Source organism: Cervus canadensis, chromosome 9 (assembly GCF_019320065.1).
Source record: "Cervus canadensis isolate Bull #8, Minnesota chromosome 9, ASM1932006v1, whole genome shotgun sequence".
Classification (NCBI taxonomy): Eukaryota; Metazoa; Chordata; class Mammalia; order Artiodactyla; family Cervidae; genus Cervus; species Cervus canadensis.
Window position 1 is genome coordinate 33,488,681 of NC_057394.1, and position 18,218 is coordinate 33,506,898.

The 18,218-nt window shown below is 38.8% G+C and overlaps 1 non-coding gene across 1 annotated transcript; it reads right to left on the reverse strand.

Moving 5' to 3' along the window:
* Positions 1-9,668: 9,668 nt before the first annotated feature.
* Positions 9,669-9,775, reverse strand: LOC122447678. Its single transcript, XR_006271337.1, has one exon. It is a non-coding gene; the product is annotated as a U6 spliceosomal RNA (small nuclear RNA).
* Positions 9,776-18,218: the final 8,443 nt, after the last annotated feature.

Here is an 18,218-nt window from a genome sequence, read left to right on the forward strand (position 1 = left end):
TACAAGCAGATCAACCAGTCAATACTAAAGGAAATCAACCATGAATATTCATGAGGACTGATGCTGAAGCTGAAGCTCCAATACTTTGGCCACCTGATGTGAAGAGCTTACTCACTGGAAAAATCCTGACACTGGGAAAGATTGAGGGCAGGAGAAGAAGGGGATGACAGAGGATGAGATGGTTGGATGGCATCACTGACTCAATGAACGTGAGTTTGAGCAAACTCTGGGAGATAGTGAAGGACAGGGAAGCCTGGCTTGCTGCAATCCCTGGGGTCTCAGAGTTGGACACGACTGAGTGACCAAACAGCAGTTGTGGGGTTTTTAATATTTTCTTCAGCTTGGCTCCCAACAGGTAAAGGCTAGTCATGCTGGAAAGCAGACAGACACCTGTATTTTCAATACACAAAAAATATCACCCCCAAAATCATGCTTCCATATAACCAAAACTTCAAAGTAAAAATGAGAATATATCTGATGTGAAATAACATTTCACCCACTCACTGTGAATGAAGCACACAGTATAAAAATTGTCATGACCAAAAAAAAAAAAATTGTCATGACCAAAGAAGTGGAGAAACACACCTCTGTTCCTTTTTCAGGGTTTTATGGTGCCCACGTTCTCTCTCCAGCAAGAACACAAGAGAGTCTTTTTACCACCATTCACAACAGCATGATATTATGTGTAGAAAAATAACATGTGTGTGTATACATGTGTCAGGCTGCCATTCATAAGAAATGGTTGCTTAACCCTTAAACAGACAATATAAAATTGTTTTGCCTACAAAGGCTCTCATCTACCAAGACAAAAATCACTGAAAAAAAAAGCCTATTTTATAAAATCAAAAGTTACTTCTGGTTTGGTATCTGGGACTTTCAAAGCAATCAACATGCTTAAGTCCATATGACAAGAAGAATTAAAAGGATGGTAAAACCGCAGTCTCCTGCATGAAGCGGTGAAGGCTTGCCACAGACAAATAAGTTCCCTGGTAGCATCAATCAAGTTTACTATTTGTGTTCTTTTTTGACTAAACCCTGAGACAGTGATTAGAAAAATGAGAAACAGCAGTAAAAAACAATAGAGAATTGCTGGCTTTTCCCTCCCTCAACTACCACTTCCAAATGATAGCTGTAATTCAGTAAAGATCATAGAGGCTGGCATTTATGTTGATCATCACTTCCTACCAGCCTTTGATTTACTCAATTCCTCCTAAATGAATTTCTAGCTGAGAGTAGTAAATTATATCTGAACACCCCTATCAATAGCAAACTAGAATATATTGGCATGATATCAAATAAAGAGGTTGGATAAATATATTAGTGTGGCACAAGATTGCACATAATGAGCTGTTTTACAGGTCTATGGCAAAGAAATAGAATACATATTACAAATAAAAATACTGTGCTTAATATTATTGTCTTCTGTGAGAGGCTCAGTCTTGCTCAACCAAATAGGAGTTTAAGGGAAAGATTTGAGCCATACTCCTAAGTTTTTTAATCAGGGGATTCTTTTCTTTTCAAAGGATGCAGAATTTGATGTCTGGATGAAGGAGTTGGGTTAAGATTTGCTGGAATAATGAAAGCTGGACCCAAAAGAATAAGTTGAGCATTCTCTATCAAGAGAGATGTGAAAATGTTTGCTGATGAATAAATTTCAATTCATTATTGAAAACTGGATCAGCAGAGCATTTGTTAAAATTAGCCTACAACTTTAAATTGAGGGGTAACTTTGTGTTCCAGAACGGAAAAAGTGCTCATTTGTGAATTATTGACATTTTAACTCTTACATGGTATGTCTTCAAAATCCGCCATAGAGAGATGACTCTTGTTTTGTTATTAATGTTTCCAGAAAGAAAGGCCAGACAGAAGGAAAACATTTCTTCCTCAATTAAGAAGGCTTTTAAGCCCTTTTGCCTGAATTTCACTAATGCCTCATTTCCCCAAATCAATCATGTTGCTCTACTATTGTATTAAAATGTACTTTAATAACAAATGCTTAAAATCAGAAGTGACATTTTTTTCTAAGATGCATTACTAATAAAGTAACACGCATTTTCCTCCTGCGTGAAACAGCTGGACCATGACGAGATCACATTAGCACTAATTAAAATGATATTTTCTGTGCAGATTTTGCTAGCCCAGCTTCATTGGACTCAAAAGGATTTCTGAAATCCATAATAAAGGCTATTATGTCATCTTACCATGTTTCTCTTGAATCAGGCTACTGTCTAATTTCTCCTCAACGATATTTTCTTAAAACTCTCACTCAGTAAAATCAATATTAAGTTTCTCCTCTCAGAGCTCTGTTTTTTCCATATATGATCCTCATTTAATTAAAAAAAATTAAAGCTTTCATTTATTTTGCTTGATGAACAAGAAAAAATATAATATTAAAGGCAACATTTTGCAATGTTTCTCTTTTTCCTCACTTTACTGGGTCCCTGTTGTTCCCAACGTATAATTTGCAAAACATATTGCTTCAATACTTACAATGAGAGAGGCGGCCCAGCTGTGGGAAGAGGACAACAGCCTCCAATATTACCATAATAATCTGCCTAGAGTCCCAGGAGCCCCCTGGTATATACAATTCTCTGTACTGCAGGCCCCAGCTGGAGAACATTCTCTTGACATGTATGCCAACCTTTGCCTGCAGGCAAAATAAAAAAAAAAAAAGCAGAGAAGTAATCATGAAAATAAAAAATCTTGTCAACTGCGTTGGGCGGCAGTTCCCATGTTTTTGCTCACGTAGGCAGGCATTGTGCTAACAAAATGATACCAGACTTTAAAAGACTGCAGCTGGTAGGTTTTTGGATTTTTTTTTAAAATGTGCTATGTTAACTCTGTGATCCTAAAATCTGAGGGGAGGAGGGGCAGCAGACAGTGATACTTTAGTTATGACTGTCAATAAATAAGACAACTTTATTTGCCAACTATTTCGCAGAAGACTGCTTCTTACAGGAATTGAACTACAAGAAGTAGCATTAGAGTCTTGAGGTTAATCGTGGATGAAATTTCAAACAAATATAAAGTAAGTTAACTTAAGAGGAACTTGAGCAGTTTCTGATTAACATCCTTCTTAAATAATCCACAAAAACCAGTGTTATTATATCTGCTCTTAAGACTTCTATCTCAAGTCAAAGAAGTGATATTAACCTTTAAAATAACAACCTAAAACTTCAAAAGGACTTCATGAACAAAACACGCATATTTTGAAACTGAAAGTTCAGATTGGGTTGTATTTTATTTTAACAGTCAATAAAACTCAGTGGGTTAAGAATATTCCACAACTAGAGTTGAAAGATCTGATATCTTGGTTATAGCACTAAAAGTTTCCAAACTTCATTTGCTGAAACAAGAGGTTCTTCTGAAAACGAATTAACCCAGAATATAACTGCAGTCACACATATTTAAAGCACTTTCATTTGAGTGGTATCCCACTGTGTAAATATCCTAAACAGGTAAGAAAATGTCATTATATGTATAAGATATTAATTTCCTTTGTCAAATTAATTTTCCAAATACTAGACGGACTGGAAGAGGGCAGTATAGTGTTATATTAACTCTTAAACATGCCTATTTGCCAGGAAATGTTCCATTTTACTCTCTTTACCAATATGTTTGTGATAAATCTCTCTACTTTGCAGATAAAAATATTTAGAAATTTGAGGATTTATAGTGTAAAATTTGATGTTAGTATTTCTTGATCACATGAGGGAAGGATATATGGATTAGTTTTATAATTGCATATTTATGTGACTATTTAATTAATGTCAATCCTCTCACCAAATGTAAGCTACATGAGGGCAGGATCATGGAAGTTTCATTTATCATTTCCTTCCAAGTGCATGGCACACACTAGGTATTTGTTGAAAGAATAAGTAAATACACTTAATTATTCATTCAATCATTCAACACATATTTGCCAAGGCACTAGGGATTCAGCAATGAATAAAGCTAGTGAAAATCCCTGTCTTCATGGCATAGAAGACTGATAACACATAAGAAAAACAAGTAAAATATAGACAGTGTTAATGGACTTCCCAGGTGGCTCAGTGGTAAAGAATCCAATCCCCCTGCCAGTGCAGGAGACAAGGGAGACACATTCAATCCCAGGGTCGGAAAGACCCCCTGGAGGAGGAAATGGCAGCCCACTCCAGTATTCCTGCCTGGGAAAGTCCGTGGACAGGGGAGCCTGCTGGGCTCCATGTGCGTCCACGTGGTCGCACAGAGTCGGACAGGACTGAGTAGCTACACACACATACCATGTTAAATAATGATAAACACTAAAAAGAGACCTTTAGCAGGGAAAGGAGACAGGCTGTGTCTGGGTGGGAGGCTGCTATTTTAGAAAGGGTTACCAGGAAAGGTTTCCCCCCCACCCCACCGTGCCCAACAAAACTGTGAAATGAACTAGTTCTCTCCCCTGGTGAAATTGAATAGGTCCTCAGTAAGGACTTCACTGGTGGCTCAGACAGTAAAAGCTCTGCCTACAATGCAGGAGACCTGGGTTTGATCCCTGGGTCGGGAAGATCCCGCTGGAGAAGGAAATGGCAACCCACTCCAGTACTCCTGCCTTGGAGAAGCCTGGTAGGTTTCAGTCCATGGGGTCGCAGAGTTGGACATGACTAAGCGACTTCATTTCACTTCAAGAATCCAACAAAAAGGCAAAGAAAGAAAAGACTAAAAATGCTGACTCTTTCATCATTTATGCAAATATTTATCTTTCATGAAATTATAAGCCCCTCTAAAACAGAGATAGCAACTCTTTCTGGATATTATCTCTGGCACTTAGCACAGTGTCTTATATACAGTAGATGCTCTTCCAATTATGCTGAGTTGACTTGGAGTCCTTTTAGAATAAAAGGACAACATTAAGAAGTGGTAATGTGGCCAAGGATGGAAGAGAGCCGCCCAGCATAATCTGGAGGGCCGAAAACCAGAGGGGTGAGGCTGAGCATATACACTGTCGTCTTGATGTTGCCTGAAGCTCCATGCACTCAGCTTCTCAGCCCTGAGATGACCACCTTTGGTCCAAAGAGAAAACAAGGCACGTTTACAGAGGACTGTACATACGCACCATTACAACTAGGAAAACTCATCAAAGCCCTTGCCTTCCTAATGGGGGCTCACATGGGGATCATTTTCATCTAAGAAAGAAAGCAGACGTATGTTGCTCTTGTGAAGGTAGTCTTGAAGGGGAAGTTCATGCCCCTTTGTATCCATATATTCAATTTGTGGGGCTGGGTACAAGTGAAGGGCTTCCCAGGTGGCGCTAGTTAAAGCACCTGCCTCCTAACACAGATAGACATAAGGGATGCTAGTTGGATCCCCAGGTCAGGAAGACCCCCCTGGAGGAGGGCATGACAGCCCACTCCAGTATTCTTGCCTGGAAAATCCTACAGACAGAGGAGCCTGGCAGGCTGCAGTCCATGGGGTTGCACAGAGTTGGACATGACTGAAGCGACCTAAGTCATGCAAGCCTACAAGTGAAATGCTCACATTTTAATTAGGAGTAGAAAAAAAAATACACATCAGAGGATGGAAATAAAATGAGAAAAATAATAATAAAAAAAAGGAAATTTTCGAAGTAAGTGTTGGTTAAGAGTGAAGGGAAGCTACCTAGTTAATCCAGTAATATTCGTACTAGATAATATAACCATGTATATTAATATAATAATATAACCAGGAAAGTACAGATCAGCTGGTCACAACATTGCAAAGAATAACACAAAGCAGAGTAAAGGAACATAGGAACGGTAAACAAGAAGAGAGTTAATTTAAATATCAGTTCAAAATTTCTTCATTATTCTCAGGGACTAAAATATTCACACTAGCTACCAGGGCTCCATTCCTAGTCAGTTATTACATATGTTATGCTATGCTTAGTTGCTCAGTTGTATCCGACTCTTTGCGACCCCATGGACTGTAGCCCTCCAGGCTCCTCTGTCCATGGGATTCTCCAGGCAAGAATACTGGAGTGGGTTGCCATGCCCTCCTCCAGGGGAACTTCCCAACCCAGGGATCGAACCCAGGTCTCCCACATTACAGGCAGATTCTTTACTATCTGAGCCACCAGGGCATTATCACATAACAGGTAACATAATGTCCACATCCATTTGTTACTAACCTTGAGTTTCCTCTACTCTTTCTGAGGGTCTCAACCACACTCAGGGCTGTGCATGAGCTCCTCTCCAAGGAGGTTCCCATCTCTATCTGTCTCACGTGACTCTTCTGAGCTCCACATACATTGCCTCCTGGATATCTCCAGTTTTACTCCACAGACATTCAAATTCAACATATTCATCACTGTACCCCCAAATCCTCTTCTTCCATAGGCGAATATTAGTAAAGATCACCACCGGTTACCCAAATCAGAAACCTAGAAATGATGCTTGACTTTAGCATCTCTCAGATTCTCTCCTCACAGTATCATCAGCCTCCAAGCATGAAGGAATCTTTCTCTTGCATAACTCTTACACCTGTCTCTTACATCTAATACAATTGACAATGCATGGTTAATGTCTGGGCTCAAAAACGGTTCCTATCTCTGCTGGCTTACTACACGTCTCCTGGCCAGTCTTCTCAAAGGAAGAGCTTCCTCTAACGCCAACCCAAACACACTCCTCCACCTTACCAGAGTGACTTTCCAAAATGCAAGTACCTCTCTGCACTCACTCACTTTAAAATGCTTCCATGTCCAATAGTTTGGGTTAAAGTCCCTCCAGTTTTTGGATTAAAGTCTTCACTCTTTTTTTTTTTCATTTAACAAATCAACCAATGTTTATTGCATCTTTTTATTTATTTAAATTAGAGTATAAATACAACATTGTGATGGTTTTTGTCATTCATCCATATGAATTGGCCATAGTTATATATGTGTTCTGTCCATCATGAACCCCCTTCCCACATCCCTCCCCACCCTATCCCTCCAGGTTATCACAGAGCACTGGCTTTGGTTGCCCTGCTTCATACATCAAACTCCCACTGGCTATCTGTTTTACATATGGTCATGCATATGTTTCAATGCTAGTCTCTCAAGTCATCCCACCCTCTCCTTCTCCCATTGAGTCCAAAAGTCTGTTGTTTACGTCTGTGTCTCCTTTGCTGCCCTACACATAGGATCTTCGGTACCATGTTTCTAGATTCCATATATATGCATTAATATATGGTATTTGTCTCTCTCTTTCTGACTTACTTCACTGTATAATAGGCTCTAGGTTCATCCACCTCCTTAGAACTGACTCAGATGGTCCTTTCTATAGCTGAGTAATAGTCCATTGTGTATATGTACCACAACTTCCTTATCCATTCATCTGTCGATGGCCATCTAAGTTGCTTCCATGTCCTCTCTGTTGCAAGTAGTGCTGCAATGAACATTTGACATGAAAAGCCAAGCTGATGTCTTCTTTCTGATTTTCCCCAATCCCCATGCTCTGCCAATGCTTCAGCCTTAAAAGTGACCCTCCCCCATTGCCACCATTCGTTTGCTGAAGTTCTACTATTGATCTAAAACACCTTGTCCAGTTTTCTCCACCATAACTAAATCTTCCTCATCCTTTAAAAATTCAGCTGAATCATGACCTCCTTCTTTTCTAATCCCCTCCCTCCTTCCGCTAAGTTACAGGGCTCTTTCCTATGTTCATAAAGTGCCCTGTGCAGGCATAGGCATATATTTACTACACTGAATTAGGATTTCCAATTTCCTGTCCATATCCCTCATTGACTATGAGTTCCGTGAGAACAGAGAATTGTTCATGTATGTACCACCTAGCTCTAGAACAATGCTTACTGCATTGTAGATGTTCATTCAATGAGTGTTTAGTATGTAAATGACAGAATGAGTTTCCAGGGATAGGACTAGTTTAGTGGGAAGGAAATACACATTAGAAATGATTTACTAGAAAAGATTTAAATATGAATATTTCTTGTGTAACTACTTACACCCAGCATTGGATCTATCATTTAGGAGCTAAGGTGAGAGAGAAAGAAAGATTGAAAAAGAAAAGAGAGACAGAGAAATCTCTTTGTACTTCATCATTTGTTTACACATTCCGAAAGTCTCCTGTTAAAGACAAGATGGTTAGGAACAGAGCTGGAAGACAGGAGCCTCACAGGTCTAGTGCTGCTCAGAACTCTAAAGCCAGCAGGAATTTTTTTTTTTTTCTAACTTGGAATGGTTCATGGATTTGCATGTCATCTTTGCACAGTTCAGTTTAGCTCAGTTGCTCAGTCATGTCCAACTCTTTGCGACCCCATGAATCGCAGCACGCCAGGCCATCCTGTCCATCATCAACTCCCGGAGTCTACCCAAACCCATGTCCATCGAGTCGGTGATGCCATCCAACCATCTCATCCTTTGTCGTCCCCTTCTTCTCCTGCCCCCAATCCTTCCCAGCATTAGGGTCTTTTCCAATGAGTCAACTCTTCGCATGAGGTTGCCAAAGTATTGGAGTTTCAGCTTCAACATCAGTCCTTCCAATGAACACCCAGGACTGATCTCCTTTAGGATGGACTGGTTGGATCTCCTCGCAGTGCAAGGGACTCTCAAGAGTCTTCTCCAACACCACAGTTCAAAAGCATCAATTCTTCAGCGTTCAGCTTTCTTTACCATCCAACTCTCACATCCATACATGACTGCTGGACAAAACATAGCCTTAACTAGGTGCACCTTTGTTGGCAAAGTAATGTCTCTGCTTTTAAATATGCTATCCAGGTTGATCATAACTTTCCTTCCAAGGAGTAAGCGTCTTTTAATTTCATGGCTGCAATCACCATCTGCAGTGATTTTGGAGCCCCCCAAAATTAAGTCTGACACTGTTTCCACTGTTTCCCCATCTATTTCCCATGAAGTGATGGGACCAGATGCCATGATCTTAGTTTTCTGAATGTTGAGCTTTAAGCCAACTTTTTCACTCTCCTCCTTCATTATCTACTACTGTGGGCAAGAATCCCTTAGAAGAAATGGAGTAGCCATCATAGTCAACAAGAGAGTCAGAAATGCAGTACTTGGATGCAATCTCAAAAATGACTAATCTCTGTTCGTTTCCAAGGCAAACCATTCAATATCACAGTAACCCAAGCCTATGCCCCAACCAGTAATGCTAAAGAAGCTGAAGTTGAATGGCTCTATGAAGACCTACAAGACCTTTTAGAACTAACACCCAAAAAAGATGCCCTTTTCATTATAAGGGACTGGAATGCAAAAGTAGGAAGTCAAGAAACACCTGGAGTTACAGGCAAATTTGGCCTTGGAGTATGGAATGAAGCAGGGCAAAGGCTAATAGAGTTTTGCCAAGAGATCGCACTGGTCATAGCAAACACCTTCTTCCAACAACAAAAGAGAAGACTCTACATATGGACATCACCAGATGGTCATCACCAAAATCTGATTATATTCTTTGCAGCCAAAGATGGAGAAGCTCTATATACAGTCAGCAAAAACAAGACTGGGAACTGACTGTGGCTCAGTTCATGAACTCCTTATTGCCAAATTCAGACTTAAATTGAAGAAAGTAGGGAAAACCACTAGACCATTCAGGTAAGACGTAAATCAAATCCCTTATGATTATACAGTGGAAGTGAGAAATAGATTTGAGGGACTAGATCTGATAAACAGAGTGCCTGATGAACAATGGACGGAGGTTTGTGACATTGTACAGGAGACAAGGATTAAGACCATCCCCATGGAAAAGAAATGCAACATCTTTGCACAGGGGACATGCTAATCTTCTCTGTATCATTCCAATTTTAGTACATGTGCTGCCAAAGCAAGCACAGTCAGCAGGTCTTAAAGTGGAGAAGAAATACGTGATTAAAAAAGAAATCAATCTCGGTACCAAAACAATTTTATAAAGGTCAATATACATTTGCTAAAACCATCTGGTTATATTTTCAAGATGCTATTTAAAAAGAATAAATTGGTTTTAGCCTATGATAAAATATGAAGCCATGACAACCTTTTGTTTTATGTCTTATTTTTAAAATAAATTTAATGTATTTAAGCTAAAAACAAAACTAAAAGTAATTCACCCATATCTCCCACCCACTATCCCCCACCTCAGGCAAACACCAACCTGTTGTCTGTGTCTATGAGCATGGTTTCATATACATACAGTCTTTGCATGTGGAATATAACAATATATATTTATATAGAATATATATTTACATTTTTATCATGTATTTATATATTTAGACTCCACATTCCACATATAAGACATCATACAGATAGTATTTGCCTTTCTCTGACTTATTTCACTTAGCATAATGCCCATTAGATCTATTCATGTTATTGCAAATGGCAAGCAAATTTTTTAAAAGTATTATTGACTTACAATGTTTCAGATGTACAATAAGGTGATTCAGTTATATATATGTATATATGTATGTGTGTGTATATATACATATACACACACATACATATATGTATTTCAGATTCCTTCCCATTATTGTTTATTACAAGACATTTAATATAGTTCCCTGTCCTAAACAGTAGGTCCTTGTTATTCATCTATTTTATACATAGTAGTGTGCATCTACAATCCCAAATTCCTAGTTTATCCTCTATTCCCTTTCCTCTTTGGTAATCTCAAATTTGTTTTTCATGTCGATGAGTCTGTTTCTGTTTTGTAAATAAACTCATTTGTATTATGTTTTTAGATTCCATATATAACTGCCATCACATGATATTTGTCTGGCAACCAATTTTTTAAAGGAAAATAGAAGACAGACTAAAATGTTGCTGTTTTGTCAAAAGAGTGTATCATATATGTGTTGAACCCAGTATGAGTTCTAAAGCATTTGCAGAGTCTACAATGCAGAATTAAACTTTCTTGTTCCAGTTAGAACTATTAAAATAAGGCAGTTCCCCCTATTGTCCCCAGAATCTCTTGCAGTGCCCCCTGTTTGTTTGGAAGCCTATCTTGACAGGCCCCTATGCTTATATGCTGCCAATTGTCTTTGGCACAGAAATACTTCGTTCAGGCCCGCCTTGTCCAATGGTACCCTCTAATTCGGATCTCAGACACAACATTAAAACTTACCAGTTCTGTATTCCAATGCCTTAGGCTGTTTCAGTAGTATAATCTGAAAGAAGTTCCAACTAACGGCCTTAAGCAAAAATTCAGTGGACTTCAAATCACAATATATAAGTAGCAGCTCCCTTTACCCCTTAACTTAGATTAAGCAAGCATTATTCTTTCATTTTTTTATACAGTCATTCTCGTCTAACTAAACTTGTTCTCAATTCAGCCACACAGGCATTACTGTATGAACACATTCATTCTTTGTCCACTATGTTCCTAGACATTCTACCTAGCTTGGGCTAACCATGTACTCACAAGACTATTTCTGCTTGATCAGATTTTGGTGAACCCAGCAATGATAGGCAAAGAATGAGACAGTCTTAAAGCTCAGTCAACTGAGTCTGACTAACCGTGTGTTCCCCAAACTTCATGATGGTTATATGCATCTGTACAAAGTTACTACTTTCCAACTTTTCAGTCTTTGGCTCTTTTACCTCTCAAATATATCAAATATGCCACTTGATATTAACAAGCCGTTCTTGTTAATATCAAGAATGGTAATGTCCTTTTACTTTCTCAGAATAGTGAATGTTTGTTATTCTTGTTTTGTTTTTGTCCTTAAAGTGAACAAAAGTATTTCCTATCACTTTTCTTTCTGATCACCTAACTTTCCAAGAAATTGTAAGGAAGCTACTATTCTAATACACTGGGCAAAATTGTTTTTGTTTTGTAAGTTGATTAAAAAAAAACTCTGAAGATTTCTTTTTCAAATTTTTCTAGAATCATCAGTGGAAATTGGCAACACAAGAAAAATCATTTACCTAAGGAAATGGAAGATCCAAACTATGTGAAATTTTAACATTCTAGGTACTTTCCAAGTATCTCAGGTCCACAGGGTTTGCAGCTCATGTAATCAGCTGGAAAACTTTGGAAGAAAAATAGAATTACAGGCACTAAATGGGAGAATTTTTTTAAGTAAAAATAAAGGAAGATCCCATAAAAAGCTCTCCGTTTTCTACCTAGAATTTTTAAAAAAACATTGTCTACATTTTTTTGTGTTCATTTTTTCTACATATGGTTTGAACAATTGGTCTCATTTTCAGTTTTACTTAAATGCTTAGTATATTTATATGGAACATGTTTCATTACCCATAAAGAAACCCAACAAATATTTGTCAAATTGAATTAAGTGGGCTTATATTATAATATTCCTATTGAGGAATACACCGGACTTATCTTAGGCTACTGGAAGAGGAAATGGCAACGCACTCCAGTACTCTTGACTGGAAAATCCTGTGGACAGAGGAATTGGCTGCTGTCCATGGGGTTGCAAAGAGTCCAACACTATTGAGCAACTGAACACGCAGGCATCTTAGACTAACTCATCTATGTCAATCTTTTACTATAAGTAGATAGATACTTCATATTATTTCAGAGAAAAAATTTTAAAATTAACAAAATTTTCTGTTTTCTGCGTTTTTTTTTCCTTTTCAATCAAAAAAAAAAAAAAAGGAGAGAGAGACTTGAAATAAAGGTGGAAATATATGAAAGGAAAGTTAAATAAAAACAGATTAAGATGGATTTCTAAGAATCTACATTGTCTTCAGGATGACTTGTATTTTTCTAATTTAAAAAAGAGTAGTAGGTTTATCCTTTATATTGGTTGGCCCCTTCTCTTAAACTTGTGTCTTTCTGAAGTTGTGAGCAGCATCTAGAGTCCAATGTAAAATCTGTATAAATTCTGGCTGTACTGCAGCCAAAGTCAGCACTGCCCCTCAGTCTTCCATGGGCAACAGCTTCTCAGCAAACTTAGTGACTGCACAATTTTGGATACTTCCAGGGTCCCCATGGACAAGCAGCTGCAGGGGGTAGTCCAAGCAGAAGAATCAATCTCCCTGAAACCATAGAGGGAAAAGGGTGCTGATAACTGCATTCATGAGAACACCTTTCCTGTCCAATTTCTTAGCTTATCTTAGTCTTTTTATATATTCTTCACAAAATGTATTTACGTATCAAATTCTTGTATTGCAAGAAAAAGACACCACTATTCAAAATAATCTGGTTGAATACTGAGGGGAAAGTATTAGTGATCGAGTTAAAAAAAAAAAAAAGAAAATCAATCACTCAATTAACACAACGATAAAGAATCTGCCTGCAATGCAGGAGACTCAGGTTCAATCCCTGGGTCAGGAAGATCCCCTGGAGAAGGAAACAGCAACCCACTCGAGTATTCTTGCCTGGAGAATTCTATGGACAGCAGAGACTAGCGGGTTATCCTCCATGCAGTGGCAAAAGAGTTGGACATGACTGAGCAACTAACACTTTAACTTTCAGCTGATAGATGTTGATGTGTGGCAGAAATCAATACAACATTGTAAAGCAATTATCCTCCAATTAAAAATAATTTTAAAAAATGCACTTATTCTACAAATAGTTCATGAGTGTCAAGTGCTTGACTGTGCTAAGCATGCAGTTTTCAACAAGACAGAGAGAGCTTATGATCTAAGGGGGCATGGGTGATCAAATAAGCAATTTAACAATCACGTGTGGCAAGATATCACAAAATAAGCTTTAAAAAAGTGGAAAGGAAAGAGACAAACAATATTATCATGAAAGATGATGCAAAGGAAAGAACTTTTCTTGATATTTTCAAAATCGGTTTACGTGAGAGAGGGGACAAGAATTTTAGAAGCAAGTCTTCTAACTTTGATCTAGTTTTCTGTCTACTATAAATAGCTCCTGTCATCGGGCAACCATAAACTTCCTCCTGTACTTTAATATCTGTTCTCTGCAACACTCACAGGTGAAACAGCAACAATATGTAAATTAGCCAAGAGAAATGGAGTACAAAGGCTACATTTGAAATTCTACGTGCAGAGCTAGTCTCCCAGTGACCTTACTGTAGAAAAGCAAACATTTCTGCCTCAGAGAAGGAGCAATGCACGTACCAAAATCATCCATGCTATGCCAGCTTATCGTTTTTGATCTGAAAGAAAACCCTCAAAGGGAGACAGACTCTACAGTAAATGTTGCATCAGAAAGTCAAAATGGCACAGTGAACAGGAACATCAAAGGCTGTAATGTTGTGTAAAGATAACCTCTCTCACATATTTTGGATTACGCAAAACGATGACTGTGAAATGTGTTTATTCTTTAATAAACTCACTTCATGGGCTGTTGTATGCAGCAGGCCAGTGCTGTCTCTTTTCATTAATTTGCTTTTCAGGGGCCCAAACCTAGATTATTTTTGTGTTTTATGTTTCATATCACTTCTACATTTGGAGGGACTTCCCTAGTAGTCCAGTGGTTAATACTCTGGGCTCAACACAGGGGGCGTGGGTTCCAGTGCTGGTTGGAGAACTAAGATCCCACATACCTCCAGGCATAGCCAAAAAGTAAAAAAAAAACAAACAAAAAAGGCCACCATAATGGTCAAAGAATCAAGTAGGCATAGAAGAATAAAACAGGCTTTGTGATTAGAAAGACATGACTTTAAAGCCGAGTTCTACTACTTATTTATCCTGAGCTACGAAGCTTTGGTTTCCTAATTCATAACATGGAGTCGAAAAAAAATGGCATTTGCCATCTGCCTCCACGTGTATGCTGCTGCAGCTACTGACTTTCAAGACTGCCTGGGGGGAATTCAGGTTGGACAGTGAGGCACTCTGTGCTCCAGGGAAGCTGGTGGGACAGGTCTTTAGACAGTTAAATATGTTCAGGAACTGATGTCATGATCCCAATCTTTGCATCTCTTCAAATTTTAGAAAAGCATTAAATCCCTTCAGGGTGACATCAGCTCCTTGTGACGAGTAGAAAATCTTTTGCAAAGTAAGCACTTGACTGCACTGAACTCCCCCTTCACCAAAATCTTACGTATTGACCTTCCCCAACTGTCTCTTTGGAGCAGTCTCTCAGAGCCATCTGAGGTGCTGTCTCCAAGGGTGCAAATAAAATTTGCCCCAAATAAAACTTAAAAACTCGCAACTCTCACGTTGTGTATCTTTTTAGTCCACAGTTATCACTGGATAACTGGATTTCATAATCTAAGTGCCCAGATTGCTTTTTGCTTTCAGCTGAGCTGAGTAAACCCTTTAATGTTTTCTTCAAGTCACTTTAAAAGGTCTCTCTGAGACAAGTGCTCGGGCCTGGTGCACTGGGAAGACCCAGAGGAATCGGGTGGAGAGGGAGGTGGGAGGGGGGATCGGGATGGGGAATACGTGTAAATCTATGGCTGATTCATATCAATGTATGACCAAAAAAAATAAATAAATAAATACATAAATAAAAAGGTCTCTCTAAGTTCTTTATAGAAATCACCTAAGATAGTAAATGTAAATTTGGGTTTTATCAAACTATGACAAAGCAAGAAATAAAATGGCTACAATTTTCCAGAAAAAGAAAACCACTAAAATGGCCAAAGTGAAAGTTGCTCAGTCATGTCCAGCTCTTTGTGACCCCATGGACTATATAGTTCACAGAATTCTCCAGGCCAGAATACTGGAGTGGGTAGTCTTTCCCTTCTCCAGGGGATCTTCCCAAACCAGGGATCGAACCCAGGTCTCCTACATTGGCATTGCAGGCAGATTGTTTGCCAGCTGAGCCACCAGGAGAGCCCAAAAATGGCCGAGGGGGCTCAACAAGTAAGCAATCAATCATTCTAATACTCAGAAATTGTCTCTTTCATCAGGGACTGAGTTAGACCATGATATGAATGGGTTTTATCAGGCCCCTGGACAGGAAACAAACTAAATGAGAAGCAGTCTGAATTTGGCAGCAGAAGGAGGCTCTGGTTAATCCCACAATTTCCTAACAAGACATGAAAGAGGTATACAGATAATATGACTGGCGTTTAACTAGGCAACCTATAATGTATTCCTACAGATGAGTTTTCACCTTAAAAAAGAAAGCAACTTAAGGAATGATAACCTATAAATATTTGTAAACCAATGAAGCTGCCATTATGGTTAACTCCATGGTCATTAAGACCAGTTCAAAATTAAAATAAAAAAAATGTTTTGTCCCATCAGGGTCACATTTCAATCATCATCAAAAATCCAGGTTATTTATTCTGTTTATTCAAGGAGATCCAACCAGTCGATGCTAAAGGAAATCAGCCCTGAATATTCATTGGAAGGACTGATGCTGAAGCTGAAACTCCAATACTTTGGCCACCTGATGCGAAGAGTTGACTCACTGGAAAAGACCCTGATGCTGGAAAAGATTGAAGTCAGGAGGAGAAGGGGATGACAGAGGATGAGATGGTTAGATGGCATCATTGACTCAATGGACAAGAGTTTGAGTAAGCTCTGGGAGTTGGTGACGGGCAGGGTAGCCTGGCGTGCTGTAGTCCATGGGGTCACAAAGAGTCAGATGTGACTGAGCAATTGAACTGTATTCTATTTACCGATTTTGCCCAGTAGGTTTAATTTCCAGTGAATTTTGGCTATTTCGAGAAATCAAAGTCACCATAAAAAGGAATAAGATGAGATTTCACTGGAAATATGTGAGATACAGTGTTCTGAAAGAAATCTCTTAAGAAAAGTTAGAAACTCATTCAATACTAATGAGATGATTGAATATCTTTGAGAGAACAACTCTTGTTTATATAAGCTCTAGGGTATTTGCATTTTTTTTTTTTTTTTTTTTAGTTCTACATCTATTTATTGCTACTAACCCATCTCTACTAACCCTTCATGAGTGCATGCTCAGTCGTGTGACCCCCATGGACTACATCCCGCCAGGCTCTTCTGTCCATATAATTTTCCAGGCAGGAGTATTGGAGTGTTGTATTTTTTTCAAATAACAAAGCTGTCAGATGAACTTTGCTCCTGATGTTAACCCCCACCTCCTTCCTATACCTATAGATGAAAAGACATTTTCATCTGTCATAAATGATTCCCTGTCCACCCTCTTCCAGGCTGACTCTTCAGCAGCATCCTGGTTATCCTGGAGTTTTCCATGGCTGTCGAGCCAAGGCAGCTTTCTGAGGGAGCAGCAGGCAGCTGAGGAGCAGAGGTAGCCATCTGCGAAAGCTTTTCTGTCTGGGGGAATGTCTGTTTACTGTCAGTCGAGTTGGGAGTGAGGCACAACATGCATCAGAGCAGTGACAATGTTATTCATATAATATTCAATAAGTTTATGTAATTGGACCACGTTTCACTAGGACTTGTTGCAATAAAACCACAGACATTTCTCCAAAAGCAATGCAACCAGCTGGAGGATACAGACAGTTCATTTAACATTGGTGAATACACAGCCACAGGCGTTAGAAGCCAGAACAAAAATAAGCACAAGCAGTGAAAAGCGCAGCAGCCAAAATTGGGGCTGAGTGGGCAACAACAAAACAGGAAATCTAGTAAAAGCTCACGTTGCTTTTCAGGCATTCAATTCACAGAGGTCCACTGAGCCATCACTATTGCAAAACAAATGCACTGCTCCCTTTCATTGTTTTTAAATTAATTGCATGTATCTTCCAGTACGTTTTTGTTTTTCAAAAAATGTGTCTAATGAAAAGGCCAGTTCTCACAATCTTTTTCTCCACCACAGTACTCGACTCAATGTTTTATACTCTAGCTCTTCTCAGTATTTTTTAGGTCTTTGCCAAATGTCAGAATATGATAGAATGGAAAGAGAACTGTACCTTAAATAAAAAGACGTGGGTACTAATCTTGCTCTCCCACCCCACTGTATAATTTGGGTATGGTAACTAACAATTCCAAACTAAGTTCCTCAAATCCAATGTGAGGATATATAGGCAAAAGTACACCAGAAATAACCAATCTGAAGATACGATAGGGGAAAAAAGATATCAAAACTTTAAATAATCATTAATTACCAGAAATAATCCAGTTCAAAATATGTGAGATTCAAAGAGTCTATTGAGAAATATGAAAGATGATATAAAAAAATAAGAGAATATGCTTTTCTTCAGGTTGAAAATGAAAAAGTGAAAGTGTTAGTGGCTCAGTTGTGTCCAGCTCTTTGTGATCCCATGAACCATATCCCATCAGGCTCCTCCATCCATGGAATTCTCCAGGCAAGAACACTGGAGTGGGTTGCCACTTCCTTCTCCAGTACGTCTCCCCAACTCAGGGATCCAACCTGGGTCTCCCACGTTGCAGGCAGGCTCTTTACCATCTGAGCCACCAGGGAAGCCCTCTTTCTTCTGTTTGGGAATATCAATTCTTTGTAAATCAT